Source organism: Gossypium hirsutum, chromosome A06 (assembly GCF_007990345.1).
Source record: "Gossypium hirsutum isolate 1008001.06 chromosome A06, Gossypium_hirsutum_v2.1, whole genome shotgun sequence".
NCBI classification, from domain to species: Eukaryota; Viridiplantae; Streptophyta; class Magnoliopsida; order Malvales; family Malvaceae; genus Gossypium; species Gossypium hirsutum.
This window is the reverse complement of record NC_053429.1, coordinates 10,619,041-10,633,938: the sequence shown is the minus strand read 5'-3', so window position 1 is coordinate 10,633,938 and position 14,898 is coordinate 10,619,041. Positions and strand designations below refer to the sequence as shown.

The 14,898-nt window shown below is 35.6% G+C and overlaps 1 pseudogene; it reads right to left on the bottom strand.

Annotated features, from left to right (window-relative positions):
* Positions 1 to 1,154: 1,154 nt before the first annotated feature.
* On the bottom strand, positions 1,155 to 9,771 carry LOC107963267 (DExH-box ATP-dependent RNA helicase DExH17-like; annotated as a pseudogene).
* Between the last annotated feature and the right edge of the window lie 5,127 nt (positions 9,772 to 14,898).

The window sequence follows — 14,898 nt, the reverse complement described above, 5'->3', positions numbered from 1 at the left end:
TATAAAAAGCCCATCTGAAATGACTTTGTTACCTGAACCAGTGTTGATCACTACATTCCCCTTGTTTTTGGCTTCAATCAGACTCCCACTGCCTATTCTGATTTTTTAGGCATAGCTTCTGTTAAAGTCTTTGAACAGACTTTCATCAGCTGCCATGTGATGTGTGCAGCCACTATCCACCAGCCAATTGCATTTGACTTTGCTTGTGGTAGCAAAGCTTGTGGATGTGAAAACATGCTCCTCTTGAGCCTGAAGGTCCTTAGTAGCTTGAGCTTGGATCTGCTGCTGTGTTGGTGCCTTTGCTTTATTCTTGCACACTTTCTCAACATGGCCAAACTGCTTGCAGCTCCTACATTGAATGTCTGGCCTAAACCAACAAAGTTTTTCAGAATATGTGGTCTTCCTGCAGTGGACCCATGATGGAAACCTTCTCTTGCCTGAATCTTTCTTTGGTCTCCCTCTTATCAAGCCAAGGCTTCTTTCCTTTCTGGCTCGAACCTAGACCATCTTTGGCCTTAGCTTGGAAGGCTCCTTCAGGATGTTCTTCCTGCCTGTTGTCCTTCTTTACTCCAATGCATAAAGGGAGTTCACCAACTCAGATAAAAATAGTTGTCAAGTCTCTTGAGTCCTCAAGTGATGAGATTTTGGACTCAAATCTCTCAAGAGTGTGGTGATAACCTTTTCAACAACCCTGCTATCACTGAAATCTTTACCTAGCAACCTTATGCTGTTGACAGTGGCCATGATCCTGTCTGAATATTGCTTGATGCTCTCTGATTCTTTCATTTTCAGGTTCTCAAAATCTCTTCTAAAGTTAATAACTTGTTGCTGCCTTGTTTTATCTGACCCCATGAACTCCTCATTCAGCCTTTCCCATGCTTCCTTAGGTGTGCTACAGGCCCTGATTCGAGTAAAGATTATATTAGTCACTCAATTTTGCAAGCAAGCCAAGGCTTTGTGCTTCTCTGTACTCTCCTCAACATGCTGCCTTATTTGAGCAATCATGGGATTGACCCTCAATGGAGGTGGTTCGATGTTATTCTCAACTACACTCCACAAGTCTTGAGCTTGAAGATATGTCTTCATCTTGACTACCCAAATGTGGTGGTTTTCACCAGCAAACATTAGAGGTGGAGGTGGAGGTGGAGTGAAACTCATCTTGCTGAAACAAACTCAACAGCTTCGATTTCTTCCTTCTCAAGCTTATATTTTCTCAACAAAGCAACCAACAAATAGAGGCCCTCAAAGACGTAGGCTCTGATTACCATTTGTTGGAACATTGGTAGCAACTTAACATTCAAAACAAGAACAAAAGCAAAAGAACCGAAAAAATGAAAGAAGAAAGTTTGAAAACTTGAATAATGTAACCGGATAACAATTTTCATTGAATGAAATCAAAATATATGTGAAGGTTACATGAAATTAGACAGTTACCTAACAATGTAACTGCTCCCACTAATACACAACTAATACAAGTTATATTTCAAACTTAAGCAAGCTCATACATCAGCCATTACATCAAGTACAAATCAAAAACTAATCCTACTAACTTTGAATACAAATTTCAAGCTAACTAAACAAGTTACATTTGAACAAAATAAAACAAAATGGACTGAAGAAGCTACTGCACTCGGTTCTACTTCATTTTTGGTCTGCTTGGTGAGCTGCAGGTCACATGTTGCATTGCAGGCCAATGCTCAACAAGCATTCATTACCGTCTGAACTCTAAACTTATACGTCCAATTTATAGCTAACAAGTAAAACATGATAGAACATGAAAAAGTAACACGAACAAGACTCAAAACATTTTAAATTGTTAAATTTATATGCTTGTCGTCATGTAAGTGACAAGAGTTCAAGAAGAAGATTGCATACCTTAAAAACTCATCCACTCTGCTACAACCAAGTCAGATAAGTAATATAGAGGAAAGAAGCAGAGATAGCATCTAGAATTATGCTTTCCACCATTTGGCATAACAAAATCCATACAGGAAAACAAAAAGTCTTTCTGACTTTTATTTGACTAAAATATTGGATTAAATAAGAAATATGTTTGACAAAAAACACCATCATTGCTCAAAACTATAGTATCCAAATTAATGTAAATAGCACCATATCTTCTCATAGAAAAGAATTAGGTTTTCTTCTTCTGAAGCAACGATCTGTAAGAGAATATGTTTAGTAAATTATATTTCATTAATGACTAATTAAGTAGTATGAAGAAGCATTCTAGATAACGTACCATTTCAGCATAGTGTCGCTTAGTTGATTGGACCCCTTGAGATCTTACTGCTAACTTAGACTTCACTTACCTCGATCTTAATCTCAACTTTTGGATGCAATGATGTGAGAAACTCCTTGATATGATTTCCAAAAGGAAATTTTCTACCAGTAACTATCTTTATCTTTCTTGGATCAGCTTCAGCTAATGTCTCAAATGATTTAATTCCCGTTAAATACAGCGCCTGAATAAAAAGCATAACTATAATGAGAGGATATTGAATCTAAAAAATATTTAGAAATCCTTGTTTTCTATCACTGCTTTTTTCATTTTCCCAAGTATCTTTGTCCAATGCATATCCAGACATTGGTACGAGGATATGACACTCCATGAATTCTTTAAGTAAACCCAACACCTACATCTGGGTCCAAGTAACATAGGTAGATAGAATAAATGTAGCATTATCAAACAAACTAATACTCGTCAAAGAAAACCTTTGCTGTCACCATGCCAATGCCAGGTAATTGTTTTAACAGGTAAAAACTATAATCCTAGAGTTTTTGATATAACGACTGCCTAAAAGGGACGAGTTCAGGGCTTCTTTATAGTTCTTTTTGTATATATAATATTCTTTGGGAATTCTACCCCCATTTGAGCATATTGAATTTGCATCCTAAGGCAAACAAGCCAATTCATAATTTCATCAGTTCAACTTTGAAGTAATTCTTCTAAAAAAGGTTATATTCATAATTGAAGTAAAAGGATAATCGAATTGAGGTCAATAAACCTGTGTCATGGATAAATCATGAACTAAAGGATCCCTGGTTAAGCAGTCATTTCCCAAAACAAATATCTTTTCTTCTCTAGTTTGAATGCGTTTTTTCCGTTTTCCTTATCACCACTGACATGAAAACAGAGGTGGCCATCTTTGTCTCCATTTATGTCATTCATAAGTTTCTTCTCATTGCGTCTAAGCTGTATCCCTTCATTTTCAGAACATTAGTATATCACTCTCATATTTTCTTGAGAACATGTACAAAATTTACTGTTTTTTAAGTAACATTGTTGGGTTTTTGAACAATTTATCCGGATGAAGTATAAAGCTTAGTGTAAAACTTGAGCAACAACGTAATAAATCTAGATAAAGAATGAAGGAAGATTGAGCTTCAAAAGGCTCGATATTTGCAGGATAAAAACAAACAAAATTTTACTTGGTAAAAGAAAGCAAAAATTGAGAGAGTATTTATCTTGAATGATTTCTATTGAAATTCATTGATTAAAAAAGATGGCATACTACCAATACATATACCGGTCATAAGCTAGTTAGCTATGACAGGTTTCACTTACTATTTTTAGACTTACTTGCACCGCTTGCACATTGCAACTTGCAAATCACAACTTGCATAATTAGGTTAGCTGGTCTATCAATCTTATCAGCACCGAATGCATTAAATATATTACATACTTAGTTCTAATTAAAATAAGTTACAAAATATTACTTAAAGTAACAAAATGAAACTGAAATTGAACAGTAGCATCAACTTCAGTAGCTGCCTGTACTTTATCCGGAAATACTACAGCAACTTGCTCTTCATACTTCATCCACAATACTAGGACTGTATGTACTTTGTGTGCTATAAATGCGGCTTGATCTGCTTCTTCATACTTTATCCGCATAACTTATGTTGCATGGCCTGCTCATTGGTTGCTTTATCTGCTGCATGCATGCCAACTTCAACAAACATGTTGGTGTTTTGGGACACTTTATCCGGATAAAGTATGGATTTCAGCCTGGAGCTTAAATAACAATGTAATGAATCTGGATGAAGAATGAAGAAAACTTGAAAATTCAGGTGAGGTGATTTGAGCTTAAACAACATAACAAAATTGAAAGCAAGAAATATTTTGGAGCATATGGAAAGAAAATCTGATGAATTTCATTCAAAAAAAAATTTGGCATAAAACCATTACATATAAGAGACATAGGCTGATCATTACAAGTAATTTTTACCTCAAAATCTACCTAACTCCACTAAAAATATATTGAAACTTGTTAAACTAACATGTTCATACAAACAAAGCTGATTTTCACTCAATCACTACCTAAACACATCAAATACATCAGCAACAAGTTGAAATCAAACCAAATTACATAACAACTACTTAGAGTAACAAAATGAACAAAATGAAACCGTTTCTTCAGCTGCATCTGCTAGGCTAGAGCTGGATGGTCTGCTGCTTGGTGGTCTTGGTGCTACATGCTGGCCAACTTCAACACTCCTCCTTGGCTAGCATGTTGCATACTCCCATTTTAGCTCTCAAATAAAGGAATCGTGTCACACTAAGAGCTTTTGTGAAAATATCAGCAAGTTGCTCCTCTGAACTGCAATGAATCAGTTTCACCTCATGTGCTTGCTCTATTTCTCTCACAATATGAAGCTTAATGCTGAAATGTTTTGTCATACCATGAAAAACTGGATTCTTTGCAATTGCAACAGCGGATTGATTGTCACACATAATCCCTGTTACTTTATCTTCATGCAAATTCAGATCTGCTAGTATCTTCCTTAGCCATGTGGCTTGATTCACAGCCCCAGTAGCTGCTACATATTCAGCTTCAGCAGTTGACTGAGCAACCACATTTTGCTTCTTCGAACTCCAATAAAAAATAGCTGAGCCTAGGGTGAAGGCATACCCTGAAATGCTCTTCATGTCATCCTTTGAGCCTGCCCAATCACTGTCAGTATAGCTATCTAGCCTTAGTCTATCAATCTTGCTATACAACAAGCCATAACTCAGGGTACATTTGATGTACCTGAGTACTCTTTTTACTGATCGAAAATGCTCCTCATTGCAACAATTCATAAACTTTGAGAGCAAACTGATAGAATACATAATGTCTGGCCTTGTGGCAGTCAAATATAACAGACAACCTATTAAGCCTCTGTAGATGGTTTCACTAACCCTTTTATTATCTCATTGGCTCGACAACTTTGTTCCAAGAGCCACAGGTGTACTTGTTGCCTTGCAATTCCCTTGCAATTCTCCATAAAAACCTTACTTAAGATCTTTGCAGCAAAAGTTTTCTGTCCTAAGAAGATTCCATTTTCTGTTTGAAACACTTCTATTCCTAGGAAATATGTCATTTGGCCTAAGTCAGACATCTCAAACATGTTCTTCATTTTGGCTTTGAAATTAGCCAACATCTTTTGATCTCCTCCTGTGACCAAAATATCATCAACATACAGAGTTACAATAAGCTGTGTTACAGCTCCTTTCTTCTTAACATACAATGTTGGCTCACTAGAGCTTCTTTGAAATCCCAGGCTGAGCAGGTACCTATCGATTCTGCTATACCAGGCCCTTGGTGCCTGTTTTAAGCCATACAATGCTTTCTTAAACCTGTAGACCATGTCTTCCTTATCTGTCGCTTTAAAGCCTTAAGGTTGCTCAACATAAATCTCTTCTTCAAGAAAACTATTAAGAAAAGCAGACTTCACATCAAGCTGGTGGATTTTCTACTCTATCTGAGCTGTTAAGGCAACCAATAGCCTGATGGTGTCTAACTTGTCTATTGGTGCAAAGGTTTCCAGGTAGTCCAAGCCATACTTTTGGTTAAAAACCTTCACAACTAGCCTAGCCTTCAGTTTATTCAAACTCCCATCAACATTCTGCTTGGCTCGATAGACCATTTCACTCTAATGACTTTGCTGTTGGCTGGTCTTTCAACCAATTCCCATGTCTGATTCATTTCAATCATGGCCATCTCATCAACCATTGCTTGTTTCCAGCCTTCATGAGCTTCAACATCTTCAAAGCAGGTTGGTTCTTCTTGTGCAACATGGGCCCTCTCATAAATTTTAGCCAAAGTCCTTGTACGCCTGACTGGCTCATTATCTATGTCTATTTCAGGACCAGTTTGTTCAGTTTCAGTCTGATCAGCCATAAGATCCTCAGAAACTGCCTCTGGCTCATTCTTGTCCCAATTCCAGCTTGCTTTCTCATTGAATACCACATATCTGCTTACAAGAACCTTATTTATTAAAGGATCCAAGATCCTATAGCCCTTTTTGACTGAGATATAGCCTACCAGAATGCCTGCTTGAGCTTTTTTTATCAAGCTTGCCTCTTTTTACAGCTGGTACTTGTGCATAACACAAGTAACCAAAGATTTTCAGGTGAGCCAGTGATGGCTTGAACCCGAACTAGGCTTCAAATGGTGTTTTATGAGGCAAAACCTTGGTTGGAAGCCTGTTTTGAATATACACTGCTGTGTTGACTACCTCAGCCCATAGGTTTTTGGGCAAATTCTTCTCAAACATGATACATCTGGCCATGTCCATCAAACTCCTATTTTTTCTTTCACTTACTCCATTTTGTTATGGAGTATAAGTGTTAGTGAGCTGATGCTTTATACCTGCTTCATCACAGAAGGCTTTAAATTGAGCTGAGGTGTACTCATTTTCATTATCAGACCTTATGGTCTTAAGCTTGCAGCCTGTCTCGGTCTCAGCAACAGTCTTGAACTTTCAAAACACTGAGGCCACCTCTGATTTATGCTTCAAGAAGAAAATCTAGCAAAATCTTGAGTGATCGTCAATAAACAGAACAAAGTACCTGCTTCCATTTAGTGATTCAGTCTTCATAGGGCCACACACATCAGTGTGCACGAACTGAAGCCTTTCTAAGGCTCTCTAAGCTTTGTTTGAAGGAAATGGCAATCTGGCCTACTTTCCTAGCTAACACACTTCACAAACTTCATCATTTTCAATTGAACCAGTGAAATTTTCAGCTAAATCGTCTCTGACCATTTGAGCCATTGATCTGAAGTTTGCATGGCCAAGTCTTTGATGCCAAAGCTTGGATTCATTAATAGAAGTTGTACAAGCTGAGTTTGAGGCTTTGTTTCAATCAACAAAAAAACTTTTATCTGTTATGGCTACTGTCATGAGCATGGATCCACTTGGACCAATAATTTTGCACTCACTGCCTTTGAAAACAACTGAATAGCCCTTCTCTAGTAGTTGAGCTATACTTAGCAAATTTCTGTCAATTTCAGGAACTAACAACACATTTGTGATGAGCTTGTTACCTGTAGGAGTCCAAATCAGGACATCTCATTTACTTCAGCCTTAATAAAGTGACCATTTCAAACTTTAACTTTTGTTTTGCAACTTCTGTCCAATTACTTAAAAATGGCAGCATCTAGTGTCATGTGATTGGTGCAGCCACTGTCTATGAGCCACCCATTTGAGACCTTCTCTTGAGCAGTTGAGCTAGAGACTGAAAGACTTACACCTCATGGTCATTGCCTTCTTCAGCTACCCGAGCTTCAGCCCTTGGTTGTTGTTGGTTCTGCCTTGGTCTACCCTTCTCTTTGCAAACCTTTTCAACATGGCCAATCTTTTTGCAATATTGGCACTGCACATCTGGCCTAAACCAGCATTTGGCCTCTGGATGACCAGGCTTCTTACAATGCCTGCATGGTCTATCCCACCTTCTTAGAGAATCTGACTTTGGTTTGTCTTTCCAAGTCTTCTTACCCTTGTTGATAGAAAAACTTGAAGCAGACTTTGTTTTGGCTTGGAAGGCACCTTCCTGGTTCTTCTCTAGTCTACTGGCTCTTTTTTGCTCTTGTGCATAGAGAGCATTAACCAGCTCTATCAAAGAGATGCTGGTTAGGTCCCTTGAATCTTCTAGGGATGATATTTTTGCCTTATACCTCTCTAGTAAGGTAGAGATCACTTTCTCCACTATCCTTGCTTCACTGAACTGTTCTCCAAAGAGCCTTATGCTGTTTACCACAGCCATAATTCTATCTGAGTTCTACTTGACAGCTTCCTCCTTCATTTTCATGTTCTCGAAGTCCATTTTCAAGTTCAGAAACTGCTGTTGCCTTGTTCTCTCAGGCCCTTAAAACTCCTCCTTCAGCCTATCCCAGGCCTATTTTGGTGTCTCAAAGTCCTTGATCCTTGTGAAGATCACATCTGAGATACAGTTATGAATGTAGGACATGGCTTTATGCCTTTTGGTCCTTTCATCAGTATGTTGCCTGATCTGAGCCACTGTTGGGTTGGCTTTGAGTGGTGCTAGTTCAACATCTGAGTTGACCACCTCCCATAGGTCGAATGCCTGCAGGTAGGTCCTCATCTTGACCACCCAAATGTGAAACCCTTCACTATTGAAGACTAGTGGTGCTGCAGGAGAAAAGCCTGATGAAGCCATAGTTTTTATAGATGTTCAATAACAGGTCCATTAAGACAATGGCTCTGGATACCAATTGTTGGTGTTTTGGGACACTTTATCCGGATGAAGTATAGATTTCATGCTGGAGCTTAAATAACAATGTAATGAATCCGGATGAAGAATGAAGAAAACTTGAAAATTCAAGTGAGGTGATTTGAGCTTAAACAGCAGAACAAAATTGAAAGCAAGAAATATTTGGGAGCATATGGAAAGAAAATCTGATGAATTTCATTCAAAAAAAAAACTTTGGCATAAAGCCATTACATATAAGAGACATAGGCTGATCATTACAAGTAAATTTTACCTAAACATCTATCTAACTCCACTAAAAATACATTAAAACTTGTTAAACTAACTTGTTCATATAAACAAAGCTGATTTTCAACTCAATCACTACCTAAACACATCAAATACATTAGTAACAAGTTGAAATCAAACCAAATTACATAACAACTACTTAGAGTAACAAAATGAACAAAATGAAACAGTTTCTTCAGCTGCATCTGCTAGGCTCGAGTTGGATGGTCTGCTGCTTGCTGGTCTTGGTGTCATATGCTGGCCAACTTCAACAAAACATGTCTATCTAGACATAGATACTATGATTTTCCAAGAACTCCTTTGAATACATAGAAATTTTATGCATACTCATAACGAATATATATATATATCCAATATTCACACCTGAATCCAAATATCATCGAGAAAACAACAATTTTTAACCAAAAAGAAACAACTATTACTAGATAGAGATACATATAAGCAATCTCCTTAGCATGGCATATAATCTGTAGTACTTTTTCCAAACTACAGCTAGATGGTGCTTGCATAATGTGTTTCATGGTGTTAAATTTCAAATAGTACATTGTCATAATTCTTCCTGGCTCTGGAAAAAAGAAAGTGAAAGTAAGGTAGGAATTAATGATATGTTTATACTTCAGGAAAGCTAAGAGAATGCTTAAAATTTTTAAGATACCTTGTGGCTTCAAGGCAAAACCATCTTGATCAGTCTGGATCATTTGATGGCATGATTGCTCATTAACATTTTGAACTCAAATTTCTGGTTTAAACAACATTGATGAGTAATATGATGTCAAAACAAACTCAACAAATCAAAATGGAAAGAATTTCTTTTTTAACTGCATAATTCCCAGGATTCTGATTGTGCATTCAAGGTGTCAAATTATATATCATTCAAAAGATGGCTATATACATGCCTTTTTCATTCTCACATATAAATATGAGCACTTCATCCACTCAATTGCCTTCATGATGTCAGAGATGGTCAATTGAACTATTTCTGAAGTTCAGTGCACCGCCAAGCACGAGGGCAACCTACATTGGTAAGACAAATGCGAAACACACAATTAGAAGATATGGCCCAATTTTCAGAGAAGGCACGCACTATTGCAGAAGTCAAGAATAACAAATCTTATATCACTCAAACTTGAGTGCTGAGTGTCAAATACAAATATATGTCTAGCATGAATATGGTGATAGAGATAAGTAGCAGGAACGAGAGTAGAGAAAAATATAATAACATAACACATAACAAGTTTCATTAATATAACTAAGCATGTCTTCAAATGTAATTATGCAAAACCATTGTTGCAATAACAATTAAAACTTGCATCTTGAATCAATAACTCAGAATATCTCTTAATATTGGCCATTTTTTTAAATGTCAACTGACATAAAACCATAAATTTATATGTCATAATAAGGATCATTTAAAGATTACCATTATAACAAATACAAGCAAACATATGTCTTAAGATATCATGGTATATATACATCTACTCATTTGTTTACAGATATATTATGTACCTATGCATGGGATTGAATAAGTTAAAGCTTAAAGATGCATGCAAGCATAGATACATTACATTACTACAAGCAAATTAATAGTTTTATCAATCTATTACATTACTACAAGCAAATTAATAGTTTTATCAATCTATCACACAGTAGCATAATAAAAAACAATCAAACATGTCGGGTTCTCCTTGCATGGAGTGTGCATGTTAGAGTCAAAGTACAAAGACAAAAATATACAAGTTTCTTCTAAATCGATTTAAACTGTAACAAATTTTCTCATTATTTAGGCAAACATAAATTGATATATGACCTAAATTATATTTATATTAAATAATATAACATAAATTAAAATTATATTTTTATAAATGATAATTAAAAACATTAAAATCATAAATAATAAAATTTAAATATTTTAAATTATATTCATAATAAATAATAAAATATATTTAAATTATTTTATAAATAATAATCAAACTTATATATTTATTAGATTCTTATATAAAAATTATATAATAATATCTAATAATACTTTTATTTTCTATAAAACTCAAAAAAAAAAAGAGAACAGAGAGGTTATAATGGGAAATTAGCTTTCCACTGCATGCATTTTTTTTCCACTAGTAGTCAGGGGTGTTCAAACTTTGGTTAAAACCGAATTAATCGGCAGAACCGATCTAATTCAATTAATCGGTCGGTGGCCGAATTTAGTTTGGTCAGAGGTCGACTAATGATTTTTTGAAATTTTGATTATCGGATAATTAACCGAAATAAATAATATATATTATATATAATTGTTAACATTTTTGTTTGGCTAATTTTTAATATTTATATAGTGTTTTAATACCTTGTTTATTGTTTTGACCTCCATTTAAATGTTTTTGAACTATTAAAAAAATGAACATTAGCAATGTATTTTTTATATGTTTTATATTTATTTTAATCAAAAGATAAAAAAAATTAAATTTTGGTTAACTGATTGAATTTACCGAAATATTTCAGTTCAGTAAATGGTTAAAAAATTTACATTTTGAATAATTTGGTTAATAATAATTCGATTTGGGTATTAATCGAACCAGCTGTTTGAACATCCCTGTTGGTAACTTTAGCTCCAATCCAAAATGAAACCAGCAGTGAGATAAGAATTTTTAACCGCACCTCACTATTAGATATCTAAATATCAAAACAATACAATGAAAAAGAATATTCTCTCAACATTCCATCTCACCATAGCTTATTTTGCATCCGAAGGGAGCCTAAATCTCTACTTCAATGATACAACATTTTAGATATCTTATTTTTAATTAAACTTTTAACAGTAAAAGAATCAAGAGAGGAAATGTGTTGGGGTTTTGACAGAAAATAAAGGAGAATTGAAGCAAAGAACAATGTTAAAATGAATTTGAACAAGAAGATGACTGAAAAGTGATCTCTATCTAATTTTCATTAAGTTGAGAAAATATATAAGTTACATTGAAATATGGCAGTTACCTAATGTATAACTGCTCCCACTAATACATGACTAAAAATTAGCGTAAATTACACACAAAAGAAGCTGACATATCAGCCATTACATCAAATTCAAATCAACAACAAATCCTACCAACTTTAAAGTCAAGTTACAAAACAACTAAGGCAAATTACAAATGAACAAAATAAACAAAATGCTGCTACTCCACTGGTTTAGCCTCGATGCTGGTTTGCATGCTGGTTTCCTGTTGCATTGCAAGCCAAAGTTCAACACTCCTCATTGGACTGTATGCAACAAACACCAATCTTTCTTCTTAAGGCATCAAATCTTGTAGCATCTAGAGACTTGGTTAGAATATCAACAAACTGATTTTGTGAGCTACAATGAATCAGATTCACTTCCCTTAATTGTTCAGCCTCTCGAAAAAATGAAATTTAATCTTAAAATGCTTGTCTTGCCATGAAAAACAGGATTTTTTGCTATAGAAATTGCTGATTGATTATCAACTTTGATTTAAGTAGCTTCAATCTATTCTTCATTCAAATTGCATAGTAACTTCTTAAGCCAAATGGCTTGATTAACAGCTGTAGCAGTTGTAATGTACTCTGCTTCAGTTGTTGATTGAGCAACAGTTTGTTGCTTCTTTGAGCTCCAAAAAAAGACACCTGAGCCAAGAGTGAGGAAGTAGCCAGAAGTGCTCGTCATATCATCAACGGATCCTGCCCAATCACTGTCAAAATAACCAATCAACTTGAGCTCATTTACCTTTTCAAACTTCACTCCAAAATTCAAAGTCCTTTTCACATATCTAAGAACTCTTTTAGCTGCTTTAAAGTGAACAACATTGTAGCAATACATGAATCTTTACAGGAGACTAGCAGCAAACATGATATCAGGCCTTGTAGCTGTTAAGTAAAGAAAACAACCTACCAAGCTTCGATACTCCTTCTCATCAACTCTTTTATGACTGTTGTTGCTAGTTAATTTTTCACCTTGAGCCACTGGTGTGCTGTCAGTTTTGCAATTGAACATACAAAACTTGTTTAAGATCTTCAGTGCAAAAGCTTGTTAATTTATGAAGATGGCTTGGTTAGTTTGAATTACTTCCATGCCAAGAAAATATGTCATTTCCCCCAAGTCAATCATCTCAAAAACGTTTTGCATTTGTATTTTAAACTCATCAATCATCTTCTTTTTGCTTCTAGTTACCAGCAAGTCATCAACATAGAGTGATACAATCAGTAGAGTTTCATTCTCTGATTTCTTTACATTAAGTGTAGGTTCACTCACACTTTTCTCGAACCCAAGCCTAGAAAGGTAAGTATCAACCCTATCATACCAGGCCCTTGGTACTTACTTCAGACCATATAGGGCCTTTTTCAACTTGTAAACCTTGTCTTCTTCATCAGGAACCTTTAACCTTTCTAGGTGTTCAATGAAAATTTCTTCCTTGAGGAAGCCATTTAGAAAGGTTGACTTGACATCCAGCTGGTGTATTCTCTATTGCTTCTGAGCAACCAAGGCAAATAGAAGCCTTATTGTGTCTAGCCTTGAAACTGGAGCAAATGTTTCCATGAAATCAATGCCATACTGCTGGCTGTATCCCTTCACCACAAGTCTTGCATTGTGTTTGTTTAGAGAGCCATCAGCATTGTACTTGACTCTAAACACCATTTTACACCAATAATCCTCTCTGGTCTGGTCTGTCAACCGATTCCCAAGTGTCATTTTTGTGAATCATCTGCATTTCAGCTTCCATAGCCCTTCTCCAACGTCCTTCTTTGGAAGCCTCATCAAAATTACTAGGCTCAAGTAATGCAACATCACATCTATGATAGATGTCAACAATGGTTCTTGTGCCTTTTACAAGTTCATCATCAAAATTATCACCAATTGGCTCTTCTTCAGCTGGTTGCAGTTTGACGTCTTGCTGATCTTCTTCACTTAGACTTGCATCTTTATCACTCCAGTTTCATACTCTTCATTCATCAAATTTTACATCCCTACTCACCATGATCTTCTTTGTTGAAGGATCAAACACTCTATAGCCTTTCTTTGTGCTGTTGTAACCAATAAAGATATCTGGCACAGTTCTTCTTTCAAGTTTGGTTCTCTTCTCAGCTGGTATGAGAGTATAGCAGATACAACCAAACACTTTTAGGTGTGACACTGTTGGTTTGAGTTTATACCAAGCTTCAAAAGAAATTTTATCTTTGACAACAGTAGTAAGTAGCCTGTTAAGTAGATACACTAAAGTGTTCACTGCTTCAGCCCAAAATTTGCTTGGCAAATTGCTTTCAAACAGTAAGCATCTAGCCATGTCGAGTATTGTTCTATTCTTTTTTTCACACACACTTTTCTACTGAGGGGTGAAAATAGTTGTTAACTGATGGTGAATTCTAGCTTGCTCACACAATGTCTGAAACTTCTCTGATAAGTACTCAGTCCCATTATCTGATCTCAAGGTCTTAATCTTGTAACCTGACTGATTCTCAGCTAAGGTTTTGAATTTGCTAAATGCCTCAAATACTTCAGACTTTTTCTTTAAAAAATAGATCCAATAGAATCTAGAAAAATCATCTATGAACAGCACAAAATATATGTTGTCATTTAAAGAAGAAGTCTTCATTGGTCCACATATGTTAGTATGGACCAATTCAAGCTTGTCTCGAGCTTTCCATGCCTTTTTAACTAGAAAAGACAATCTCACTTGCTTACCAAGCTAACAAATTTCACACACTTTGTCATTGACTTCAAACTTGTACATGTCTTCAACCAAGTTCAATTTGTGCAACAAACCAAGTGATCTATAACTGACATGGCCTAGCCTTTTTTGCCATAACCTATATGTATCATCAACACTAGTATAAGCCATAATTTCCAACTGATTCATGTCCAACACAAAGCATCTCTCAGTCATGGCTACTCTGACTAGTTCTTGACCAAGTGGATCTTCAATAATGCATGAGTTATTCTTAAAAACAAGTGAATACCCCTTTTCTATAAATTGAACAATACTAAGTAGATTTTGGTCTATATCAACTACAAAAAGAACATTTGAAATTACTTTGTTACCTAAATGTGTACTGATTACAACATTGCCCCTGCCTTTGGCTTTAATGAGATTTCCATTCCAAATCCTGACTCT